Raw genomic sequence first — 11,207 nt, 5'->3', positions numbered from 1 at the left:
ACGATTGGTGAGTGGGGTATTTACTTTATACTGTGGCCCATTCACGTTTATGATGACGTTTTTTGTTTTGTGATAGGTCACTTAGTGGCTCATAGCTATACAAATTACGGCTAGCCTAAGCAGTTTTGGAAATAAAATTTCAAAATTGAACAAGGGAGAATTCATCTCGGTGGCAGGTGTTGCTGCGTGAGGTAAATACGAAGAAGACGACGAGTCATCTGAGGCACGAGGCCAGGCTGCGCACGTTCGCAGGCGTCTGGGCAACCAATCAGGAAACGCGTCGTAGCAGTCACTGCTGCGAAGAAGCCAGGCTATAGCAGGACTTCAGATGGGCCATTACTTTCCTTCCGAGAGGAAGCGCATCTTGGTTGCGGTAATTTTTGCAGCCAATGTGGAGTACCGCATAGCGAGTAGGGCGACGAAGCCGACCGATGGCGCAGCTGGACGCCGACTTCAACAGGCGGAGGAAGGCTTCGCCTGCCCAGGCAGCAGGATTTCTTGCATGGCAGCCAGCACATTGGAACTAACCTGAACTATATCCGGGGCATTGTTGGGGGAGGCCAGTGTGATGTACACGTCTCACTCGAGGAATGGCTGTGCTGCAGGTGAGCCCTGTCACTATATTATTTATTCGGAAACTCGTACGCCATGTTGGTGCAGTGGACTCATTATGGATGTTTAGAATAGCGCACCGCGAGCCTTGCGGTGCGAGCTCTGCCACTGCACGTTCGTTGTAACGTGAGCCGCCGTTCGAGTTCGCGGCCCGCCCGCAAAAAATCTGAAATAGCATGCGGCAATCGCCGGCCGCAAGGTGCTGTGTATAACTTCCGCACAATTGCATGGGTTTGCGGTTGAGAGAATGTTTCTAGACTTTTCCCTATAGGTGGAGCAAACGCTATTATAAAGCTCATATGGCGCCCGCATCTAATGAAACGCCCTGAACACCTGCGAACATTATTCTGAACCTCCCTATTGCTCGGCTGCTGACTTGTAGGACTGCGGGTCCGATAGCGGTCGTGGCGGTGGTAATTCTGTGGAGGCAGATTGCTAGAGGACCGTGTTTTCTACGATGCCAGAGCGCGCTAACGAATTTCAGACGAGCAAGATTACGTGATTTTGCACGTAAAAGCACAGAAGTTAGCATTTATCGTAACGCGAATCACTAATAAATAGCGCATTTTTAACAACTTGTAAAAAGGCTAAATTTGAATCATTGAGTACGAAGAAAGCAATTGTCCGTTGCTCTAGCGAAAGTCAAGGTGCGGGTGACTAATGTTTCTTAAAGCTTTTGTCGCACATGCATGTTTGCACGTAGCGCGTACGGTTGGAAGTGCCTTCTTTTTCTCAGTATTTATTTTATCGCTAATAACAATACATAGGGTGTCGCTAGTTATGATCAAATGTAGACCTTCTGGATGCTCTGTATGCAGGAACTCGCACAAGAAGTTCAACGTGCCTGTTTTGAGGAGAGTCCAGCAGCAGCTCCCAGCCATAAGTTCTCGTGCATACGAGTCGAGCGCGCATAATCCGCAGCAGCCGTGAGGCACTGGATGAAAAATAGAAAGTTCTTCAGAAGATCTTTTCGTTCGTTTCCTGCACCGGCCAGGTGTTGAAGTTTTTGAATTGAACTTAATAATTATCCATCATCATTTGGTAATACTCTTAATAAAATACATTTGAAGCGTCATCCCCGCTTTGTAGTATGAAGCACACTTTTTTGCAATACCAACGCATACTTACCTGGTCGGGCGAGTTTCCTTGTTTCAACGGCCCTGGTATAGGTGACCGAGATAATATAGGAATTCGGACAAGGGTTCCTTCCTTGCTTTACAAGTTTGCTTTACGTATTGTCTTTTCAATAAAACGTTTTCTCTCTCTCTCGCTGTCAATATCCGCGTGGCTTTGAAGTGAAGAACGGATACCCGGTGACAAGCAGCGCGAAATTAAGCATGGCGGGGCACCTGTGCACAAGCCTATACGACAAACGCGTTCGTCGGCTCATCTGTCTACCTCTCCGAATGCCCTTCCTCCAAGGCGAAAACGCAAAGAGCGCGCACATAATCTAGCAGTGGAGCCCGTGACCGCTACAGCGTCTGAGGGTTATGTCGTTTCTCGCATGGACTGTGTCGATGGCTTCGGAAACTGAGGAATTGATGGCAGTGCGTACATGCAGTACGGAAGGTTCGACTAGCCATATGATCCGGTTGGCAAACTGTGCCTATCCGAGCTAAGACGTAGTCGTTCTTACAGCGAAACCTGCTAAGGGACCACAACACGAGTCACGTGCAGCGCCGCATTTGTCCACCGCCTCCACCGCCGGTGTCCGTAACCGCTGTCACACGAAAAAAGAATTCAAAATAAAGAACATTACGGACACGTGGTGACATAGTGGGATTTCAATCATGGGTCAACTGCGCGCCATCTCAGTACTGGACCACTGAGATGCACCGCTGCTTGGGGCTCATGAACAAACTTTTCATAGGCAGGTTTGATGTCGGGAAAGGAATCGTTTTATTATGAGTAATAAAGCGTTTTTGAACATCAAAGTAACAACGAGGCTTCACACAATGCCGATTGCGAAACGAGTAAGTTGGTTAGTTGGTTACTTATCAACTTGGCGCTACCCACCCAAGGACATAGGCCATGAATGGGACGGTGCCTTGCTTTTTGAATAATTCACTTCTTGAAAAGAAGGGTTAAATTCATTAGGTAATATAAGTAATAATTTAAAGGTCTTGGATTTCTAAACGAATGAAAAAAAAACCTTGAAAAGGATAACATAATAAACACGCATAAAAAGTTTATATATAAAACAACTGAATTTATCTTAGTTTAGCATGCCAATCTTTTAGATTATCGTAAGAAAGTTGTAAGAGTGGTAAAAACGCTCCTGTGGCTGAAACCAAATGCGATTGTGCCAAATGAAAGAATCACCGGAAGTGTCAAGTTTAAGTCACCCTTTCGTATGGGTTCTTCTAGTAGTTTTTTCCTTTGGCTTTTGATTTTTTGGCATGACAAAAAAAGTGCTCCACAGATTAACTCTCATTACAGTGAAGCACAAATGCGACTGTGCCAGACCCGACTTTTGAAGGTAAAACTTCAATGAAGAGACTCGACAACGCAGGCTTGTTGTAATCACCATTTCTTCCTTTCTTGAAGAACACCACTTGGTCTTCCAAGGGAACTTTAGTTGTGAATTGTATGATGAAAACAAAGGAGATTTTTCGAAGTTAATAGCCATTGTGCATTTTCGAAAGCGTGCTGCTGTGATACATTCAGAAGTAGGCAACATAGGTAAAACAGGACAATCAAGGAAAGATAGAGCTAGTGCATATGTATGCTCATTCAGAGCTAAACGAGTAAGACATCCAATGCTTCAAAACATCACAAAAGCTTGTTCTTCATCACCTATTAACTGTGGCACTTACCCACTTCGAGCCCTGCCGTGGTGGTCTATCGGGTAAGGTATACTCGGCTGTTGACCCGTAATTCACGGGATCGAATCCCGGCAGCGGCGGCTGCATTTTCGATGGAGGCGAAAATGCTGTAAGCCCATGTGTTCAGATTTCGGTGAACGTTAAATAACTCCAGGATGTCGAAATTTCCGTAGCCCTCTACTTCGGCGTCTGTCATAATCATATAGTGGTTTTGGGACGTTAAACTCCACATATCAATAAACCAATTGTTCATCGTCGTCAGCCACTGAATGCAACATAAAATTGGTTACAAGTGTTTAGCCGGTACCACGCTTCTCCGAAGAATGACGGAGGATAGCATAGTGAATGCCGGCTTACTATGCAAAAATTATGAATATTTATTTCGTAGTGAATGCCCAGCAAGCGTGGTTCTAGCCAAAGAGAGTTTAGAAAAAGCTCTAAAAGGCTGCTCTTCGAGCTTTCGCTGTGACTCTGCTGTGCATTGCGCGCAGGGCTGGCGTTTTTTTGTGTGTGTGTTTTAAAAGCATGAATACTTAAACACCTGCTTAGAAGATATGTGTGATATAGCCGAAGTAGATATGTTGCACGGGAATCTAGTCATTTTGCTCGCTCGCTGTGCATTGTGTAGGCTTGGAAACGCTACTCTGAAATAATATTCTAAGCCCTCGGCCTCGTAAATTAACTAAATGTGATATACTTCCTCGAAAGTGCAGTTATTCTAGATAAATTCACTTTTTTGGCATGTGTTGCGCATTTCTGAAAATACAAGGGTGTTCGATTCGGTATTTTTAAACAGCAAAGCTCTTTAAGACCACAGTGACAACTTCAGTAGGTAGGTAGGTACCAAATTTTATTGAATTCTCGAAGAAGACGTCCGTCAGGTTCCTTAGAGGGAGGACCGTGGGCCACTCCCACGTAGGCACGGGAAGGTCGAGTCTCACCGCCTCGTCGAGGGCCTCCTCGAGTGCGCGCAAAGCGACCTAAGTTGGTTTTTCGCCACAGAAAGTGGGCGAAGCCAACTACCGAGTACGACAGAGGCGAACGTTAAACAAAAAGTTTCTTCAGCGAAGTGCAGAAAGTGAAACAGGTGGCAGTGCAATAAATAGAAAGAAAGAGAGGTACAATAGGAAGAGAGAAAGAAGGAGAAGGAAAGTGATGAAAATAGGAAAAGAAATAAATGAAGTGGAACACGCGTAAGATGTGATGGGGACAAAGAAAATAAAGAAAGAGAAATAAAGGATGGAGAGAAAAGGGGAAGGAAAGGCAGTATTAGGATAAATAAAAAGACTAAAGATACGAATAGATAGACAGAAACATGTTGAAGGAGATAGAAAAAATGGACACAAAAATTGAAAGAGAAAAAAAGACACGAAAAAGAGAAAAAAGCAAGTCATATGGAGAAAAAAAACAGAAAAAATTGACGAAGCTTGCACTACGACGCGCAAGTATAGAAACAGCTGAACTGAACGATTCTGAAGACTATATATATTCTGCGTGCTTCTGCGAGGCCTTAGCTCAATGATGCACGTTGTTTCTAGGTAGTTGCTAGGCTTTATCACGGTAATTCTAGTTGTTTCCATGTTGATTCTTAGCCCAGATGGGTCGAATTAAACCGCATGCAGTCGCAGACACCACATGAGCTCCTCGTCTTTTTTGTAGGCCTTCCGTTAATTCAAAACCTTCTCTGAGCCACCGCTGCCACGTCCCCCGTCACCCTGTTGTTTTCTTTTTGTACGTAATTGGGGTCTTCCGCTTGCCGACGTCTCTTCACAGCTATTTGTTGAGCTAAATGTTGCTTCCATCTTAGTGGACCAGCGGTGACTAATAGTATATTTACCCAATTTTTGGCACACATACCAGTTTAGGATGCTGATAGTTTCTGATAGACTAGCTGCCCACTGCCACATATCTGTGTTTTGAGCTAACTGTTGTTTTCTTCAGTTTCAGTGGACGATTGGTAAAAGTTGAAATTGACCTTATTTTGTAGCTATACGCGTTTTTGATGATGACATTGTTTTGAGTTGTCATAGGTTGCGCAATGGCTTATTTAAGATAGGCAACACAAATTACGGCTATAGCCTAAACTGCTTCGGAAATAAAACTAGTAATAACAGACTTTCAAATTTGAAAAAGAGAAAATCTTTCACGGTGGCATGTGAGGCTGCGGGAGGCGAATTCGACGAAGACGACGGGTCATCAGAGGCGCGAGGCCAGGCTGCGCGCGTTTGCAGGCGTCTGGGCAGCCAATCGGGAAACACGTCGTCAGCAGCGACTGCCGTGAAGAAGCCAGGCTGCGACAGGAGTTCAGACGGGCCCTTGAATTCATTCTGAGAAGAAGCATCTTCGTTGCGGTAATTGTTTCCGTCAATGTGGGGTCATTGTGGATGGATTGGCCGTTTGGTTCCGTTTGAGGTATCGGTAAAGGTGGACAAACAGACATTTGTACAGACAGACAGAAAGACCGCAATGTTTCTCTCGAAGGTCCCCAAGAAAGACTATCGTCTTTAAAACCGATCGCATTGGCTGGCAGCAGAGCACACGACCGCGAGCGACTGTTAGTGGCTCTGGCGCCTCGCGTCGACTGCGGTGATGGCTCTGGAAACTGAGGTAAAGACGGTAGTGACTGCCCTCAGTACGGAAGGTTTGACTAGCCAGTTCACCCGGTGCTTCGGCTCCGGAAGTGAACGAAAATAGTATGAATTTTTTGTTTGCATAGCCGGGTATAGTCCGTGTTAAGGCTCAGTCATCTTTTGAGGGTCTAGAGTGCATGAATACTTGAATACATGATTAGAGGCAGTGTTTGCAACGAAGCATAAGTAGAGTAGTCAGGAAAACTCGGTCATTATGCTCGCCGACTGTGCATTGTGTAGGAACAAAAACGCTACACTTGGAATAAATATTATACACTCTCTACCTCACAGATTTCCTAATTGTGATTGAATTTTATACGTGTGCAGTTACTCTGGATAATGGAACTTACTTGCGCATATATTATACATGTCTGAATATACAAGGGTGGTCTTTCCTGCATTTTTTACTAGTGAAGCTGTCAAGCCTTTAGTTACATCTTAGGTGTCTGCGACAAACAACCTCGGTGTATTTGCGCCACAGGAACTGGGAAAACGTACTACGAGAGGGGCGAACGTTAACATAAAGTTTCTTTTTTTTTCTGCGAAGCGGAGAGCCTGAAACACGTGGCTGAGAAATAAAGAGGAAGAAAAGAAGAGTAATAGAGAGAGAGAAAGAAGGAGGAGGAAAGGGATAAAAACGAATTGAAAGAAGTGCGAATCGGAGCACGTGAAAGACGTGAAGGGAAGACTGGAGATATAGAAAAAAAGGGAGGAAGAGGCGTAAGAAATCAAAAATAGAGAGAAATAAAGAAAGTGAAGAAAAACAGATAAAAATACAAATATACATAAAGCGAGATGAGGGAAAATTAACATGAAAAAGAGAAAGAAAAAAGTGAGACAAAAATAAAAACAGATTAGAAAGAGCGGATACAGCGAAACAGGGAGAAACATGGAATGATAAAAACAAGGAGAAAAAGAAAGAAATAGAGACAAATATTAAAATGACAAAACTTGCACTAAGTTAAGCCGCGCACATTTTGAAAGAGCTGAACTGAACGATTCTGAAGAGTAATATGATTGCTTGTAGGTTGTTTCAAGGCTTTTGCCGTAGGTGATGCAGGTGTTTTCGGTGTTGCTTCAAACTCGTTGCTAGGCTTTTGATGGGTGATGCCAAGTTGTTTCTGCGTTAATTCTTAGCGCAGATGGTTGGAGGTAAACAGTCACAGACATGACACAGGCTCCTCGTACTTGGTGCAGGCCTTCCATTTCTTCTGGACCTTCTCTCAGCCACCGCTGCTCTTCCCCGTCTTCTGTTATCCTCTGGTTGTACGCAATCGGGGCTATCGGCTCGCCGCAATCGCTTTGCAGCCAGTGGAACAGTGATGGGGACTGGAATTTACGTAATTTCTGTGGCACATGTCGGTTTACGATCACTATAGTTGGTTGTGTTAGGCCGCATAGTGGCTCATACCCGACAGGTCGTGTCGTTTCGGGCATTTCATGTCTTAAATTAAAAAAAATAGTGATCTTCGAGTCATGGACCTCCGATTAGTTTTGGTTTTGTGGGACGTGCCGCATAGCGCCACGCAACGGCTATATTGTGTAAGCATCGTTACACGCTGACGTGTGCTCTCCGAAACAGTCCCCTCCCCGTTCTTGACCTAGAGTGAAGCTACTTGCATGTAGCGCTCCGGCGAGATTAACAAAAAGTAAGCATCTTACGTACTTAGTCGGCATTATGCGTCGATTTTCTACGCAGACATCCACCTTTTCAGGCGCATTTACAGAGCACCTCCCTACTTGCACACTGCACGAGAGGTGTAGGCCTAATGCGGCCACCTCGGCAGGTTTGGTGAATGCTGGCTAGCACCAGTGACTACATCACAGACGCATACTGGCGACTGCGACTCCTCAGTGCCTCAAAGTTCTACCACGACTTCCATGATTACTCCTCCGCCGCTGTTGCGAATTCCAAGCACTCCTTCATGCCTTGGGCTAAATGGCACCGTGTCTTTCAGGTGTACGTCGGTGTCGCCACCGGACTCACCGCCCGGCCCGCTCTCAAGAAGGGTCAACTACTTAACGCACTCGGAGTTCAGGGCCTTGATGCCTACTGGACACTAGGAAATGCACAGGACCAGGCGGAAAGCGGAGACGGGACTCGGGACGAAGGCACACAGGATGAATACTAGAGAACTATTTCAAGGCTCCAAGCAATAAAGTTCTAGAGCGTCACTATTTCAAAACGCGCAAGCAAATACCGGGGGAATCAGTTAATGACCTACGTTTCTGCTTTACAGGCAATGTCGGGCAAATGCAACTTCGGCGCCTCCACCAATTCCATAGCCCACGATCAGCAGTTCAGCGGAATAACCGCACAAAATGTGCGAATACAACTCTTGCGACTGGGTTATACGCTTACTTTACAGCATGCAATTCAAACTGCGAAGGAAGAGGGGCATACTGAACTCGAAATGCAGGAATTCGCAAAGCACAGGCTCAGAATATCGGATTGCATCCAGTTCCACAAGATGGCCGCCAAAAACAAAAGTAAGGCCGTCCCCGACAGAACTTGGCAGGAAGCCAACTTGGCCACGGGCATCATGACTCCCGTCCTACTAGATCAATGTTTTTGAAATTAACAGGATGCACAACACCGATCGGAATCTGGTGTCTGCTACAGATGTGGATCTCATCAACACTACGCGAGTTTTGTTATCTGTCCAGCCCACAAATGCATTTGTTCTCCCTGCGGAAAACGAAATCACTACCGAGCTGTATGCCGCTCATCCAATGTCAGCACGTATCAACAGAACGTAGCTGAAGTACAATATACTGCAGTAACAAACACAGTTACAACCCTAAACATCAATGAACGCTCCAGCCGTTCTTCGCCGCGGAAGATTCCTTTTCAAGCTGGTCAAGTCAACATTTCTCTCTTTGTTGACACCAATGCGACCGTATCATTGCTTAACTTGCAAGATTTCAAGAAGTAATTTTCGGGGACCAGACTACTTGACTAATACGTTGTTCTTCAGGAGTATTCAAAGAAATGCATTCCCAACCTTGAATACATATTCTCTACAAACGTTCGGTACAATGATACCACTGCTACTGTCACAATTTACGTGACAAGAGATGGTTCTTCACTCGTTGGGTGGGATGCCATTCGAAGCCTCCACATAACCATCGACGGTACAACATTGTCCTGCTCACAAGTTTCAGGTTCAGAAACCCGAAGAATTCCTGCCACTGCTCCTTCTGAATTCCATTACCTATTCACCCAGGAACTCGGACTGGTGAAAGGCTACATGCAAGAAGCGAAACGCCCCCCAGGCATGCAGCCCATCGCTGCGAAACTTTGCAGACTGCCATTCCTGCGTCTACAAGAAGACTCCGATGAGCTTTCCCGTCTTAAAAAATCAGGCGTCATCGAACAAGTTTTAGCATCAGATTGGGTGTCTCCACTGGTCGTGGTGAAGAAAAAGAACGGTTCCTTAAGACTTTGTGAGGACTAGCGTGAACCAAACAAAGGTATCGTGGGTGATGGGTTTCCTCTACCCCACATCGAAGAACTTCTCCAGCAACTTACAGGTGCTGTTTACTTTTGAAAGCTAGATCTTGAATCAGTGTACCATCAGATCAACTTGTCAGAATCAAGTAGAGACTTAACTGCCTTTGTAACACATGATGGTTTATTCAGATACCGTAGAGTTTACGTTGGTCTTGCATCTGCCCCTGCTGTTTTTCAGAAAATGATGTCAGACTATTTGAGAGATTGCTCTGGTGTACTGTGCTACTTAGACACATTTTGGTCTGGGGTTGAACGTGTGCTGAGCATGATACTAATTTACAAGTTTTACTAAGCCGCATAAGCAACACAGGAATGAAACTGAATGACAAATGGTTTTTTAACGTCAATCAAGATCAATTCTTAGGACACAAAGTCAGGGCCAGAGTATCGTCTCCTCTTGAATCCAAAGTACATGCTATTGTTAATGCACCTCCACCTGAAGATTTTAAAACCTTGCATTCATTCCTCAGTCTCGCGGGCTATTATTTTCCACATTATGCTGATTTTGTTGACCCTCTGCGTTCCATGTTGCGTAAAGGCCAAACATTCAATTGGTCCAAGGAAGCCGATTCGGCTTTTAACAACGTCAAAAAAAAGTACTAGCTGCAAACCCAGTCATTCCTTTCTTTGACGAGACACTCTCAATAATCATCACGACTGATGCGTCCAACATAGAATTTGGAGCCGTGTTTCAACAACTCAAAGGTGGCCAGTTAATCACAATTGAGTTTGCTTCGAGAACTTTGTCTCCTGCTGAACGCAAATACTCTACTGGTGAGCGTGAAGTCCTAGTCTGCCTCTTTGCTTGTGATAAATTGCGTGTGTACTTATGCGGTAGACATTTTACATTACGCACTGATCGTCGAGCTCGTGTTACATTACCTTCTGGTGAATCAGAGGGCCGACGCCCATTACGCATTTCACGCTGGCGTGCCAGACTGTTATACTACAACTTCTCTGTACCGTACTGCAAGGGTTCACATAAAGGTGTGGCGGATGCACTTTCTCGTTTACCTTTACATCTTCCAGTCAGTCCAGAGCTGAAAGAAGAAATGATTTCTCTCATTACTCTTTGCATAAACAAACCTGACCTACAGGCAGCAACTGCTGAAGATGCTACATTGCATCATGTGCTTCCATTGATTGGTAATGCCTGGTCGTATAAGAAATCTCTTCCACAAGAACTACTGCCCTACTTTGTAGCCAGATTTGAGCAGTCCTGTGTAGAAAACGTGGTTTTCCGCGACAATAGAGTCACCAATTCTACATAAATATGCGAGAGACTTGTGCAGTTCGGTCATGAAAGCCACCCAGGAATTGTCAGGGCGAAGCAGCGGCTTAGAGAAAAATACTGGTGACCTGGCTTGGATAGTCAAGTTCAACGTGAAGTTCACAACTGCATTGTACGTCAAACAGCTGATAAATCTGCTAAACCTGTTTTTGCACCTCCCAGCCGGTTCCGTGGTCAAGCAAACCATGGGAAAAGCTAGGCATGGACATTGTCGGTCCACTTAAACGTGCTCCACACGACTGCAGATTTGCAATTACATTACTTGACTACCACTCTAAGTGACCGGAAGTTTGTTTTTCTCATGAAGTAACTTCCGAAGCGGTAATTACATTCTT

The 11,207-nt window shown here is 45.1% G+C and overlaps 1 long non-coding RNA gene across 1 annotated transcript; it reads left to right on the top strand.

Annotated features, from left to right (window-relative positions):
- Positions 1 to 264: 264 nt before the first annotated feature.
- Positions 265 to 1,687, top strand: LOC142776945 (uncharacterized). The gene is made up of 2 exons (XR_012887880.1): positions 265 to 605; positions 1,431 to 1,687. It is a non-coding gene; the product is annotated as an uncharacterized LOC142776945 (long non-coding RNA).
- The last annotated feature ends 9,520 nt before the right edge of the window (positions 1,688 to 11,207 follow it).

This window comes from Rhipicephalus microplus, chromosome X, assembly GCF_043290135.1.
Source record: "Rhipicephalus microplus isolate Deutch F79 chromosome X, USDA_Rmic, whole genome shotgun sequence".
NCBI lineage: Eukaryota > Metazoa > Arthropoda > Arachnida > Ixodida > Ixodidae > Rhipicephalus > Rhipicephalus microplus.
The sequence above is the reverse complement of the archived record's forward strand: the minus strand, read 5'-3'. Positions and strand labels throughout refer to the sequence as shown.